Source organism: Halichoerus grypus, chromosome 12, assembly GCF_964656455.1.
Source record: "Halichoerus grypus chromosome 12, mHalGry1.hap1.1, whole genome shotgun sequence".
In the NCBI taxonomy this organism is placed as follows: Eukaryota; Metazoa; Chordata; class Mammalia; order Carnivora; family Phocidae; genus Halichoerus; species Halichoerus grypus.
In genome coordinates, this window is record NC_135723.1 from 106408196 (window position 1) to 106423764 (window position 15569).

Genomic DNA, 15569 nt, shown 5'->3' on the forward strand with positions numbered 1-15569 from the left:
CTGATTTTCTTTGGTGAGCCATCTGTTCTCCACATTTTCCAGGACTTGCCACGACACTAGCTCTGGCCATCCAAGCATTACACGTCCTGGCTGCTGTGATTACCTCAGTGATGGACACGTGGCCCGTAGAGCCAATGAAACTTAACTCCTGGCTTGGGACAGGATTACAGGGACGGGAAGGTGCCTCCTTTTTTCTGGCATTGCTCAGGGAAGGTCACATGAGCCATGTGGCCTCCGAAGGGAGTTGTCAGTGAGCTAGCCGAGCAGGGAGGAGGAGAGACTGAGACCAGGTCCCCATTGCATCATTGTCCACAACCTCTAACACTGCTGGACTTCACAGTTACGTGAGTAAAAAAATTCAATTTTTGCAAACTGGTTTTAGTTTAATTTATATCATCTGTCTCAGAAAATATCTTGACTATATATATCCTGCTTCGCCTTCTTGCCTCCATGCCTGACCTTTTGTCTCACTCATTTACTGAGTCCCACTGACCCCTCACTTGATGGCCGCTGCTCTTCTGATGTTAGACTTGGCTACACCCCAAAGCTACAGCTTGTACTCACCCCTTGGGCTACGGCTAATTCTGGCTGCTCTGGGTAGCAACCAACACAATCCAGGCTTGGCTCCTGTTTCCACTGTGTTGCTGGGGAACCACAGGCACACAGGGAAAGTTCACAGCCTCCCTGAGTTAAGTATTCTCAGGCCTCTCCTCCCAATTTTTAGACTACACTCATCATGGGGAGATACCCTGAACCTTCAGTTACTGGCTGTTACACTAAACTGATTAGGACAACCACTCCCTCGTAGTCAAGTAGCCTGCCATGATTCCTGCCCCTGCTTCTTCCTTCCCAGGATTCCCGCCCCTGCTGCTTCCTTCCCAGGATTCCCGCCCCTGCTGCTTCCTTCCCAGGATTCCCGCCCCTGCTGCTTCCTTCCCAGGATTCCCGCCTCTGCTTCTTGCTTCCCAGACCCTTGTCTCCTGGTCTCAAGCCCACAGAAGGGAATCACTGCTGCCCTGTGCCAAGCAGGGGTCAGGAACTGGTCTGTTTTGTCCGCATGCCCTGCTCCTCCTGCGGAACTCCCAGGGCTCCCCTGCAATTACAGAATCAGGTGGCGTCTCTGCCACCTGGTTTCTAAGGGCCTTGATGGCGGGCTCCATTCTAAGCTTTTATCTGTTTTTTGTGGGGTGCTCTCTCCTTTATTTTCCTTCCCTTTGCTCCCACTGGCCTGTGCACCACAATGCCTTTGAGACAGCTTTCAGTAGCCACATTTCATCCCAAATCCTCAATGCTCAGGTGGAACCCTAAGGTTTCCATGAAGCATTTCCATGCACTATCGCTCTTAGAGGAATCACCTGGATTCATCGCTTGTGGAAGACCTACCGTGTGTGTGGTAGCCGCCGTGGCTCGGTGGTAGAAAGATGAATGATCACCCCCAAGTAAAAGTTTACTTTGCAGTGTAAGTGATAAGTTATATAACAAAGGTAAATGCAAAATGCGGAGCAGAAGTGAGGGAAGAAGTCCCTGGGCTTGGGGCAGTGGACGGGCACAGGGTGCTGGTGGAACTGGAGCCCTGGGGGCTCTCTGAACTTCCAGATGCAGAGGAGCTCAGACACAGGCATATGACCAAGGGGATGAAGCCAGGTGGCTTTGGGTGTGACTCTGCAGGGGACTCCTGAGCCGTCCTCACAGCCCACCACAAAGTCCCAGGGACTTTGCGGGGCTGCTCCTTAATTGACATTGTTACCAACGGGTTACTTTTTGATTTCATTACTAATTAATCTTTGGTCACTTTCTTATCAACTCTTCTGGGAAGAAACTTGCTATATACCTCTTCGCCCTGGCACAGCAATAATGACTATAAAATAGATTTTTACTAAACACTTGTTAGTTGATTTTCTTTTTAATTTACTTTTTAAATAAGTTCAAGGAGAAGGTCAAGTTTATGGTGTATATTTGCAAAAAACATATCTTTGAGGAGATAGAAAATTAATTGAAGGGAAATAAAACATTTTTCTCAAGTGTCAGTCCTAAGGAAGAATGAACAAAAATGTTTTTTAACTATAGGACTGCCGGGCAGATGCCAGACAGAGCTGATGCTGGACAGCAGTCCTACTATCTGCACCTCTGACCCCACCCACACCCTTGAGAACTGGGTAACCACACGGGTTCCTTCCCCTTTCCTCGTAAGGAAGCTGGAACTTACATGAGCCTCAAAGAAAGAATCCTAAAATCCTAGTGCTGAGAAAGACCTGCCTAATTTTAAGGGTTAGAAAAAGAGGCCCAGACAGGAGAATCAGTGGTTCTAGATGGTAGAGCGGGATGCCTGGGCTGGAAACCCTGGCCTTGGGAAGGATGGTGGGATCCAGTGGGCTAATTGGCCAAAGAATTCAGGTACGCATGGAAGACGGATTTACAGGCTGCAGATTAGAAATTGTCCAACATGGAGTTTTTATCAGTTTGTGTGAGGCAAGTATTCCAGTGGGTATCACTTGCTGATGTAATTATAACCCTCAAGGTATGTACAACTTGGGACTCCAGCAGGAGCTAATGTTCCATATGCACCTCATGAAGTGATACTTTGTCCCAAAACTTCTTTCCAGTCTAAAAACTAGGTTGATCTTGAGCCACTTTCTTGAGCCAGATAAAGGAAAGCAAGTATAAAGATGGTTTGAACTTACAGTATATTTTTTCTTTCTGCCTTAAGTATCTTTGCTTTAAAGGAAGCTGAGTGTAATTATTGATAATTATGGAATTAATACTCTTTTCCAGACTTTTAAAAGATATTCCTTGTGAACTCAATAGTCCTATGCCAGTTAAACCTCGGTACAGTTTGAGTGACTCAGGAGTAATGACTGTAGAAGAGCTTGAAGTATTTTCTATTACTAAGCCTACGTACCTCTGAGAGTAGGCTCAATGTGAAGTTAGTGTAGATTCAAAAAAGCAATTAGCTGGCCTCTTACGAGGTAATTTCAACCTCTGAATTAGCCAAAGGCCGAATTATGGATGAATGGGTAAAGAAGATATACATATGCATGAAGGAATATTACTCAGCCACAAAAAAAGGAATGGGATCTTGCCATTTGCAACAACATGGATGGACCTAGAGTGTATTATGCTAAGTGAAATAAATCAGACAGAGAAAGACAAATACCATTTGATTTCACTTACATATGGAACCTAAAAAACAAAACAAATGAACAAACAAATAAAAAGACTCTCTTTTTTTTTAAGATTTTATTTATTTATTTGACAGAGAGAGAGATAGTGAGAGCAGGAACACAAGCAGGGGGAGTGGGAGAGGGAGAAGCAGGCTTCCCGCTGAGCAAGGAACCTGATGCGGGACTCGATCCCAGGACCCTGGGATCATGACCTGAGCCGAAGGCAGACGCTTAATGACTGAGCCACCCAGACTCCCTAAAAAGACTCTTGAGCACAGAGAATAAACTGGTGGTTGCCAGAGGGGAGGTGGGTAGGGGGATGAGCAAAATAGATAAAGGGGAGTAAGAGGTACAAACTTCCAATTATAAAACAAATAAGTCACAGAGATGAAAAGTACATCATTGACAATATAGTCAATACTATTGTGATAATGTAGGGTGACAGATGGTGACTATACTTATTATGGTGAGCACTGAGTAATGTATAGAATTGTTGAATCAGTATGTTGTATACCTGAAACTAATATAACATTGTATCTTAATTATACTTCAATATTTTTTTAAAAGTGTGACTCTTAAAAAAAGTGAAGAGGTCTTTGCCAATTTGAATACCTTTTATTTCTTTCTGTTGTCTGATTGCCGTTGCTAGGACTTCTAGTACTATGTTGAACAATAGTGGCGAGAGTGGGCATCCTTGACGTGTTCCTGATCTTAAGGGAAAGGCTCTCAGCTTTTCTCCATTGAGGATGATATTTGCCGTGGGTTTTTCATAGATGGATTTTATGAACTTGAGGAATGTTCCCTCTATCACTATACTCTGAAGAGTTTTAATAAGGAAAAGATGCTGTATTTTGTCAAATGCTTTTTCTGCATCAATTGAGAGGACCATATGGTTCTTCTCTCTCCTCTTATTAATGTGTTCTCTCACATTGATTGATTTGTGAATGTTGAACCACTCTTGCATCCAGGGATAAATCCCACTTGGTCGTGGTGGATGATCCTTTTAATGCATTGTTGGATCCTATTAGCTAGGATTTTGTTGAGGATTTTGGAATCCATATTCATCAGGGATATTGGTCTGAAATTCTCCTTTTTGTTGGGGTCTCTCTCTTTTCACAGATGACATGATACTTTATGTGGAAAACCCAAAAGACTCCGCCCCCAAATTACTAGATCTCATACAGCAATTCAGTAATGTGGTGGGATACAAAATCAATGCACAGAAATCAGTTGCTTTCTTATATACTAACAATGCAACTGTAGAAAGAGAAATTAGAGAAACGATTCCATTTACAATAGCACCAAAAACCATAAGATACCTCGGAATAAACCTAACCGAAGAGGTAAAGGATCTATACTCTAGGAACTATGGAACCCTCATGAAAGAAATTGAAGAAGACACAAAAAGATGGAAAAACATTCCATGCTCATGGATCGGAAGAATAAACATTGTTAAAATGTCTATGCTACCCAGAGCAATCTATACCTCCAACACCATCCCTATCAAATTCCAATGACATTTTTCAAAGTGCTGGAACAAACAATCCTAAAATTTGTGGGGATTCAGAAAAGACCCCGAATCGCCAAAGAAATGTTGAAAAAGAAAAACAAAGCTGGGGGCATCACGTTGCCCGATTTCAAGCTATATTACAAAGCAGTGATCACCAAGACAGCATGGTACTGGCACAAAAACAGACATACAGACCAATGGAACAGAATAGAGAACCCAGATATGGACCCTCAACTCTATGGTCAAATAATCTTAGACAAAGCAGGAAAAAAGATGCAATGGAAAAAAGACAATCTCTTCAATAAATGGTGCTGGGAAAATTAGACAGCCACATGCAGAAGAATGAAACTCAATCATTCTCTAACACCACACACAAAGATAAACTCAAAATCGATGAAAGACCTCAATGTGAGATGGGAATCCATCAAAATCCTAGAGGAGAATGCAGGCAGTAACCTCGTTGACATCGGCCACAGCAACTTCTTTCAAGATACATCTCCAAAAGCTAGTGAAACAAAAGCAAAAATGAACTTTTGGGACTTCATCAAGATAAAAAGCTTCTGCACAGCAAAGGAAACAGTCAACAAAACAAAGAGGCAACGCACAGAATGAGAGAAGATATTTGCAAATGACAGTACAGATAAAGGGCTGGTATCCAAGATCTATAAAGAACTTCTCAAACTCAACACCCAAAAAAACAAATAATAAGTCAAAAAATGTGCAGAAGACATTAACAGACACTTCTCTGAAGAAGACATACCAACAGCTAACAGACACATGAAAAAATGTTCATCATCGTTAGCCATCAGGGAAATTCAAATCAAAACCACATTGAGATACCACCTTACACCAGTTAGAATGGCAAAAATGGACAGGGCAAGAAACAATAAATGTTGGAGAGGTTGTGGAGAAAGGGGAACCCTCTTACACTGTTGGTGGGAATGCAAGTTGGTACAGCCACTTTGGAAAACAGTGTGGAGGTGCCTCAAAAAATTAAAAATAGAGCTACCCTATGACCCAGCAATTGCACTCCTGGGTATTTACCCGAAAGACACAGATGTAGTGAAAATAAAGGCCATATGCACCCCAATGTTCATAGCAGCAATGTCCACAATAGCCAAACTGTGGAAAGAGCCAAGATGCCCTTCAACCGATGAATGGATAAAGAAGATGTGGTCCATATATACAATGGAATATTATTCAGCCATCAGAAAGGATGAATACCCAACTTTTACATCAACATGGATGGGGCTGGAGGAGATTATGCTAAGTGAAATAAGTCAAGCAGAGGAAGTCAATTATCATATGGTTTCACTTATTTGTGGAACATAAGGAATAGCATGGAGGACGTTAGGAGAAGGAAGGAAAAAATGAAGGGGGGGAATCCGAGGGAGAGATGAACCTTGAGAAACTATGGACTCTGAGAAATAAACTGAGGGTTTTAGAGGGGAGGGGTGGGGGGATGGGTTAGCCCGGTGATGGGTATTAAGGAGGGCACATACTGCATGGAGCACTGGGTGTTATAGGAAAACAATGAATTGTAGATCACCACATCAAAAACTAATGATGTATTGTATGGTGACTAACATAACATAATAAAATTAAATTAAAAAAAAAGTGAGGAGGTACATTTTTTGCAGCACATACTTTCCACAGAGAGTTTAATGTCCATGTAGACAAAAGCCCCAAATGTAACATGAGAGGGTCTCCAGATGTTGCATTGGTCATTTGCTCTTTGAAAGTGAAGAGTGTGAAGTAAGCGTGGATAAAATGCAGACTGCATTCTCAAGACTTGCAAGCCTGATCTTTCTGTGGGTATTTCTTGTCCAAGTGTACAGCAATACTGATGAAGCAATAGGAGGGAACTTGGAAAGGTGGGTATTGGGCCTGTCTGCTGTGAAAGTAATGAAGAGAGGACTATCTAAATCCAGCCGTTAATGAAGTGAGGTGTGCAGCTCATGGTGGTATCAGGCCTATCTTATTCCTTGAGCTCCAAATTGGCTTGGGCCGTTGCTATTGGAACAGTTGTGGTGGGTCACCAACTTCTAGGGAGAAAAGCAAGCTGCATTAATCCTGGACAATTGTGTATGGACCCTTTGCCCATCCCTAACACAGCCCTCTTTTGAGCAGATGAGGATACGAAAGTCCACAGATTTTTATATCCTATACTCTAATCCTTAAAACTCTAATAGAAATCAGTGGTTTTAAACCTTAGGAAAAATTCATGGTCCATGCTTATTTTTGAAGTCACTCTGCCAGGCATCTGGTATTCCTGCTGGCTAATCCCATTGGGAAACCTCCCAGTTGCTCTGGAGCCCTAAGGTAGCTGTTTACTGGCCCTCAGGAGTGGGATACTGGCTGCCTGGAAGCTGGAAAGGCACAGGAGGTGGGACCCCCGCTGAGGTAAGCACATGGCTCCTCGTGGTTTGGGGTTACAGTTTTTCTGTGACTGACACTGGGAAATAAAACCTCTGTTTCTGATCCGACCTCAAGGGTGAAGATAATCTCCCTTTAAAGGTACTTTAGGTACTTTCCCCATAATAACTCACATTCTGGTTACCAAATCATCTGGCAATTGCAGAAATTTTGTGTTCTGTCATTTTGAATCTTTTCTTTCTCTTCTTGTCCTATCTCTATAATCTTGACTGACCATTACTTCTTTTTTAAAAATTTAAATTCAATTGGCCAACATATAGTACATCACTAGTTTTTGGTGTAGTGTTCAGTGATTCACTCGTTGTGTATAACACCCAGTGCTCATCACATCACGTGCCCTCCTTATTGTCCATCACCCATTTATCCCATCGCCCTACCTACCTCCCTTTCCACAACCCTCAGTTTGTTTCCTGGAGTCTAGAGTCTCTCATGGTTTGTCTCCCTCTCTGATTTCTTCCCATTCAGTTTTCTCTCTCTTCCCCTATGATCCTCTGCCCTATTTCTTATATTCCACATATGAGTGAAACCATATGATAATTGTATTTCTCTGATTGACTTATTTCACTTAGCATAATACCCTCCAGTTCCATCCATGTGGATGCAAATGGTGGGTATTCATCCTTTCTGATGGCTGAGTAATATTCCACTGCATATATGAACCACATCTTCTATATCCATTTATCTGTTGAAGGACATCTCAGATCCTTCCACAGTTTGGCTATTTTGGACATTGCTGCTGACCATTACTTCTATAACAGCAAAGGCTGTTGACCCGTTCAAGCCATATGAAGCCATGTGGCTTCTATTAGTTTCTGCTAGTGGATGCCGGTGCCCTGAAATGATTTGTGAATAAAAGGGGCTTATTCCTGTCTCTTCTTCACCCTGTTGCCTGCATTTTATATTCCAGAAAATGGCATTTTACATTATTTTCCCCCTTAAATTCCAATGTTTATGAACTAGGGTGAGTCACATCATATTCTTAGGTGGAGAATAAAAGGAAACCACTGTAAAATACTCAGGATGACAAGGAGATTCATAAAACATCAGTTCTGATGCAATTTTATGCTCTCTGAAATAGCTAGACTCCTGCTAGGTAACAATTACTCACGTGGTGGTTCTTTATTGTGTCCTGAAGCTAACTGTATTTAGTTTTTATGCTTTCCCAAAACCAATTCTTTTGTTTTGTAAATAGACATGTAGCTAGGAAGCTGTTATGGAAGATGACATCTCAAACAAAGTTATTTAAAAATCTCTGTCAGGAGGTTTTTGCCCCAGGAAATCCTAAGACCCAGCTGCAGATAAGCACCCACAAGGAGGGTGACTTCTGTCTTTGCTCACTGCTGCCAAGTGGCTCCCTGACTCTACGCTTTAGTTTGTTCCTTTTTGGTTTACATTTTAGAACTTACTCATACCACCTAAATGTAATGAGTCTGAATCGACCTGGCAGTTCATAAGATATGCTTCACTAAATGAATTCACTAAGTGCCTCACTAAGCCATTTCTATTATTGAATTGAAAACTCACATATATTAGGCCCTCAGCTACTCAGGTTTAACCAACTAGACCTGAGATGAAAAATATTAAAATAAATAAAAATTCACACTCTCAAAGAACCTACCAGATGAGCATAGGAAAAAATTTGGAAGTCGGCTAATAAGATGAAGGCTTCCTAGATAAATGACCTTGTGTTCTGATGAGTCTGAGGCATCATTTGAATAAAGAAGCTATCATTTGGGGGGTTGCTTATTGAATGCTGGCTTCTGTGTGGATGACAGAAAGACTAAATTTGGATACATTACAGAGAATTACATTTCCATTATCAAAAGGTGCTGTCCTGGTTATCAATATATTGCTTCTCTGATCCAAATTCACCTTTCTTGGCCTGGCTTTGTGATATGAAAACTGGACACTAGACATCTCTTTTCCAGCTGGCAATGTTAAGATTTGTTAATAGCAAGTGGAAGGTGTTTTGCTTCTGCTATCTGCCAGTGGATCAACATGGGGCGGTGTGGGTGCTCACCTTAGGGATGCTGCATTCAGTCAGCCCTGCCCTCTAGCAAGGGTATATTCAGCCTGGTGCACTGTGTGCATCTGTGGCAGCCACAGCCTCTCCCTAGAGATCTAAGTCTTGGCTTGGGGTGGGGGTACTCATCTAAGTTGATTTTTCTTTGTTTTGTATTCTTCAGGACTTCTCCATTTGCTACTTCTCTACCTCTTTAGTAGTCTCTAACTACTATACATTTTAGTTGCTAACCACCTTTTACTAGGTAAATAGACATTATTTTTAAATTTCCACGTGCAGATTAAACAGCTTTCCCAGAATGTTGGAGTAAGGACCTGAAAAATCTGTTCTTCCATAAAAGCAATGAGAACACTGGCAAAATTGTCAAAATAAACTTTTTCAATATTCTAGAATTTAACCAAAGGCTTGCAACATCCCAAGGAATTTTTATTCAAGGAAAATGGCTGAATCTTGATTTGTGGCATTTTAACTTTTCCTGTTCTAACCCTTCTGTGCCAGTTCTGCAGTGGTATTGAAAACAAACAGCTGGCTGTGAGAAGTAGCAGACTAGTAGCCACTGGATGGGGTAGGATGGGTTTGAAGCTGCCCAACATCCCATGCCCAGATAATTGTTACTATTTGACAGGTCTGGCAGTTCTCTGGAAACCTCCACTCAAGGACTTGTTTTTATTTGATCTGACTCAGAGCTTACTCCATGTAAACAGTCTTTTCCCTGGGGCATTTGTTGAAAAGATCAGTGGCAATCGCTTAATATAATAGCTGCCTGAGGCAGCAATAACTTTGGGGGCAAACAAGAAGCTGACCAAAATAACAGAAGGAAAATCTGAGGGATGACGTGTTCATAGGGCTTTGAAAAGCTCCAACATATTCCTGAGACTATAAAAAGTCATGCCCAAGCTGCCCAGGAAAGACCTGAGAGGGTCCAAATCTCTCATTTTGTGTCTGCCTTGAGGGTCTCCATAAGCAGGATGTAATGGATGATGTAGTGTTGTAAAGTGCCTGCCAGAGCATTAAAGAAACACCAACACACAAACAGAGCCCCATAGCCAAGTTTAGGAGACTTACTGGTTCAAGGCTTTTAGGGAAATCTCTGTTCAATCATTATCTGGTCACTAAGCTAACTGAGCAGAGACCTCAGTGACCACATATAATAGAGAGTACAGACTTTACAGAATTAATTCAGGAAAGTCACAAAACAAACAGCAACATAATAGTAACAACAAAGAGAAAGAACCATAACCCTTTTGGAGCAGGGAAATGGTCTGATTCCTAGAGCTGCCACATTGTATTATTTAAAATGCCCAGCTTTCAACAAAAATTATGAGATATCCCAAAACAGGAAAGCTTGGCTCATCACAGAAAAAAAAAAAAAGTCAAGAGAAACTCTTCATGAGGAATCAGAGACATTGGACTTTGTAGGCATAGACGTTAAATCAGCCATTATAAACATGTCCTAGGAACCAATGTTAGACCTGGTTTGAGGTCTAAAGAACTAGAGGAAAGTACAAGTATGACATTTCAGCAAAAAGAGAATATTAATAAGCAGATAGAAATTATAAAATAATATTAAAGAGAACTTCCAAAACTGAAAAATAGAATGACTAAAACGAAAAAAATTCAGTGTAGTAGCTAACAGCAGACTGAGATGTCAGAAGGAAGAAAGAGAAAACTTGAAGATAAATTAACTGAGATTATCCAGTCTGAGAAACAAAGAAAAAGAAATAAAGAAAAATAAGCCGTCTCAGATCTGTGAGACACCATCATGTGCACCAACATATGCATAATGGGAGTCCCAAAGGAGAGGAAAGAGAGAAAGGGGTAGAAAGGATATTCTTTCCCAAATTTGATGAAAAAAATAATCTACACATCTAAGAAACTCAAACAAGTTTCAAGAAAGATAAACTCAAGGAGAGCTACACCTAGAAGAATCAAAGCAACAAAAGACCAAGAAACAATCTTGAAAGCAGTAAGAGAGAAGGGTCTTCTCCTGTCCAGTGTATCCTTAACAGCTCTAACAGTTGATTTCTACATGCAGCAAATTGTCCTTCAAAAACGGAGAAGCAAAAATGGTAGAGTAAGGAAATTCAAAAGTCTACCCCTCCACAAAATCATGACTAAATTTGCAAAAATCATTAAAATCAACTTATTTTTTGGAACCCTGGCTTTGATTTCACTGGGACTTCAAATCTGAACAAGACCAAACACTGTCAAGGTAAAATTCTGAAAATTCTGACTGTGTCTCTTGGCACTTTTTATTTCTGCTATTAACATTGTGCTTAGCTGTGAGCCTACCCTGTTAAATTATATCCAGCATGTTCTGCTTCCTTTCATAACCCTTGTAGCTTTTCAGAGGGGGAGATGAACCATGAGAGACTATGGACTCTGAGAAACAAACTGAGGGTTCTAGAGGGGAGAGGGGAGGGGGGATGGGTTATCCTGGTGATAGGTATTAAAGAGGGCACATATTGAATGGAGCACTGGGTCTTATACACAAACAATGAATCATGGAACACTACATCAAATAAATAAATAAATAAATAGAAAAAAAAACATAAAAAAAAAACAAACCCTTATAGCTTTTCAAAAATTTTAGATGTAGTTAATATTCTGATTTATAACCAAGAAGTTTCCCAAAGTTTTGTTTTTAAACAACGATCATTACAATGTTAAACTGTGTGATTCTGTGTAACTGGGTAGAGGGTGTATCTTTCAGCTCTAAGACCTTCCATACTCAGGCCAAAAGCTTCAAATCCAAAGCAAGACCCAGTTTGACTTACATTTCACTGGACTATAAATGATAATGCAGTCAAGTAACAAATATTTTTCAATCTTGAAAGCCATTTTCAAATTAGTTAAAAGAAAAGCCCTTAAAAGGCCTTTAATTTTGTTAATTTTTCCATTTTGGAAATATCTCCTAGGTATTGAAGTTAAGCATCAAGGTAAATGCAGAATCAGAAATTAAATTTTGAAATACATAATGGATTATGATTTATAAATAACTAGTAAGAAAAATTCAAGTAGAGAAAGCTAGCATTTTCATAGTCACTAGAGAATGCATTGTTAATCTAGGAAATGCTGAATTCAAAAAGGCATACATATTACATATATATAATTTCTAAATATGAACTGTTATCCAATTTTTATATATATGCATGTGCAGATATGTAGATAGAAGATTGGCACCCTCAACAGTCTTTTCTGTTGTTAATTATTTAATTATAAGCACACACATAACAGGTGAATGGTATATTTCATAAAATGTCAAACAATATAAATAAAGGCAAAATCTCCTGCAATGAAAAAAATTATTTTTTATGATCATAAATTTTCACTCTTTGGACATTCTTTGCACTAGTTATGCTTTCTCCCTCCTTCACTGCCTGGGTATTGAGGTATGTTGGCGTGTGAACTTAGATGTTAACCAGCAGCTGAGGGTGACTTTGGGAGAATTAGGGACCCAGAGTCCTCATTTCTTTGTTATGGAATCACTGCGCACCCACCTGCTCTACTGACAGGCAAGATATGTGTTGCTAGCAAATTTGCTTCTTTATAAGGGCTTCAACTATGTCATGGTGAGGGCCCTGGCTAAACTATATTTAGAAAATCATCCCCAGGCCCTTCTCCAAATAGATCTCTGGCGATGTACATTTTGAAATTATACCATTACAGGTTATTATAAATGCATTCCTTTTTAACTTTAAGATATTTTGTGTTCAAAAATTCATCTTTCAAATCCATGAACTCCCAGGAGGAATAAACCACTTATCAGCTTCCATTTTAACAGGATGAATTGAAAGGTAGCTGGGATGCCAAGGAATGGGAATAGAGCTCAGACCCTACGTATAGGTCTCAGGAAACAGAAGCAGCCCAGAGAAATTCCACATGCTTTGATATTAATTAAGAATAACCCCTGATTGTAAGATTTCAGGAGAAATAGTTTGTAGGACCATAATCATAATCATAACCATGCCATCTTCCATTACAGCCGGCAAATGGCTCCACAGACCACCTTACTTCATCTTAGAATTCTAGGGCATCCCCCTAGCTGTCACATGATTCTCCTTTATAGCGTCCACCAGGACTACCTTACTGTTGTTTACTGATCTCACTAATCACGGTAATCTCAGTGTCCGGTACCGTGCCAGGAACATAAATACAATCAGTATTTGATAATTTGATTGCATGTGGTGAGATTTTCAACCTAGAGAGGCATTTGTCTTGGCTGCTCTTGTTCTTCTATTCTTTCAAATCCATTTCAGAATCAGCTTGCTAAGGTCCATCAAAGAAATCCTCTTGGAATTTTGATTAGTATTGAATTAAATTAGTAATTTACTTTTATGGAAATTTTAATGATATTATTTTCCTATCCATTAACATGATTTCTTTTCTGTTTATCTTTTAAAATAAATTTAATAAAATTATATCTTTTTTTCATAAGAGTTTTGCACATAATTTGTTAGATTTCTTCCTAGATATCTCATATGTCTATTGCTATTATAAATGTACCTATTTACAATTACATTTTAACTGCTGCTGATGTTTAGAAAGGTAATGAGTTTTAGAAAGTGTAAAGTTTAAACCTAGGGTGCATTTGAAAATCATTAGTAGGTTACTAGCCTTTCTCTAAAAGACCACCTCAATCCATCTTTTTACCCCATAAAGTAAGCAGTAAAAATAACTCTCTGAATCAAAGTCCAACAGTTAGGGGTAAGTACATGATTCAGACTTAAAACAATGAATCTAATTTATGACTGTGGTTATTCAAACCTGAGGAAAGAGTATAAAAGTAGAATTGTGATGCTTTGTTTTCCAAGGTTGTATTCTGGGAATACAGCAGGGCCCATGGGAAACAGCACAGGAGAAATGTCTAACATTTTTCAGTGACCTTCTCAGTTATGGTTCACTTAAGGCCAGTGGAGATCCACAGCATCATCTTATTTATTGGCATGATAACTGCAGCAACTTTAGAAAACACAGAAAATACAAAGAAGAAAACAACGATCTCCAATAATTGTACTTCCATGGAGAACCACTAATGACTTCCAAGCATTCTTATCTTTATTTCTACTCACATATTTGTAGTTTGGCTGACAGTAAATCTAGGCTGTTCAATTGGTTCTAAGTTACAGGTGGGTCCAGGTCTTCTTTCCTTGTCTCTCATCCTGCCAATGAGCTAGCTGGGTCAACACTCCTCTGGGCAGTGTCAGAAGCATGGAGGGCAAGTCCCATTTCAAATCTCCTATAACAACACTCCTGTTGGCCAGTGCAAGATGCTGGCCAAGCCCAGCATCAGTGTGGGAGGAAATAAACCCAGCCCTAACGGAAGGAACCGCAAAGCTACATGGCACAGAGCTTCTGTGCAGAAAGAGGTGATAGTTTGGGGTCAGTTGTTTAATTTATCATAGTTTTTTATTCCAATAATAGAATACTATTGTGCCTGCCATTAATTTGAACACTTATGGTATCATCCTTTGAGTGTTTTACTGATGGTCATGAGCAGAACATGGATACAAATAAGGCTGATTTTGCCAGACCCATGACTTTCTAAGCCCTGTAATGCTCCGCAAATGTTTGTGAGCTGCTGTTGGTAGAGGGAGAATTACCATCTTGAAAATTGTTGGATATTCATATTTTAAAAAGTAGTATACTCAGAGTAAATCTTTAAGCCCTAAGCCACCAACACCTTAGCAACGAGAAGTGGCTTATAAGGTGCTGACCGCAGCCCTATAGAGAAGGTGACCTTGGGAGATTGGGCTGCCACTCTTCTGGCCTGTGCTGGGGCACTTGTCCTGTGTCATCTTACACAAGCACAAGCTTCTTTGGAGACCTGCTGTCTCTTCTATGTAAAAATAAATAGGCCAATAATAGGAATTTGGGGCCTAAAGAATAATTGCAGATGCTTAATTGAGGACAAGTGTAAAGAGTGGCAAGCTCATCCAGGTAGAAATTTATCTTGAAGTTCCCACTGAAGAGAAGCTGCAGGATTCATGTCTTGCCCAAATGTTAATCTGAGTTGAATCATTGTGTAATCCTTCCCTTGACTTCTCCATTCTCTGATGATAATAAAAGAAGCAGGATGATTTGAAGTATCAGGAATGTTTATAAGGAATCACCCCCACACTAGCAAAGTAACACCATCTCAAAACTATTGCCAGTGGAAAAGCATAGAAGTCAGATGATTTCATGGTGCTTGTGTTCAAGTTCATTGGAACAACCGAATCTTGCCTGATGTTAAATGAGTTATTAATAAATAAAGCAGATCTGACAGAGTCGAGGCTGTAGCTGAAAAACTGGTAATTTGGCAGAGAATCTGGTTTCACATTATCACTTATAAATGTGATTTTTAAAGTAATCTTGGACAATACTTACCAGTTAACCAGCTGTTTATTTCCTTGAAAATGTTGCCCTTTTCTTAGCCACCAGTAAGTGTGTATGTGAG

At 40.0% G+C, this 15569-nt stretch overlaps 1 long non-coding RNA gene across 1 annotated transcript in view; it reads left to right on the forward strand.

Annotated features, from left to right (window-relative positions):
- The first annotated feature begins 213 nt into the window (after window positions 1-213).
- LOC118524219 (uncharacterized) overlaps window positions 214-15569 on the forward strand; it is a 29638-nt gene continuing 14282 nt past the window's right edge. The window contains exon 1 of the long non-coding RNA XR_004911514.2: window positions 214-344. This is a non-coding gene — a long non-coding RNA (uncharacterized LOC118524219). The remainder of the gene's footprint in view (window positions 345-15569) is intronic.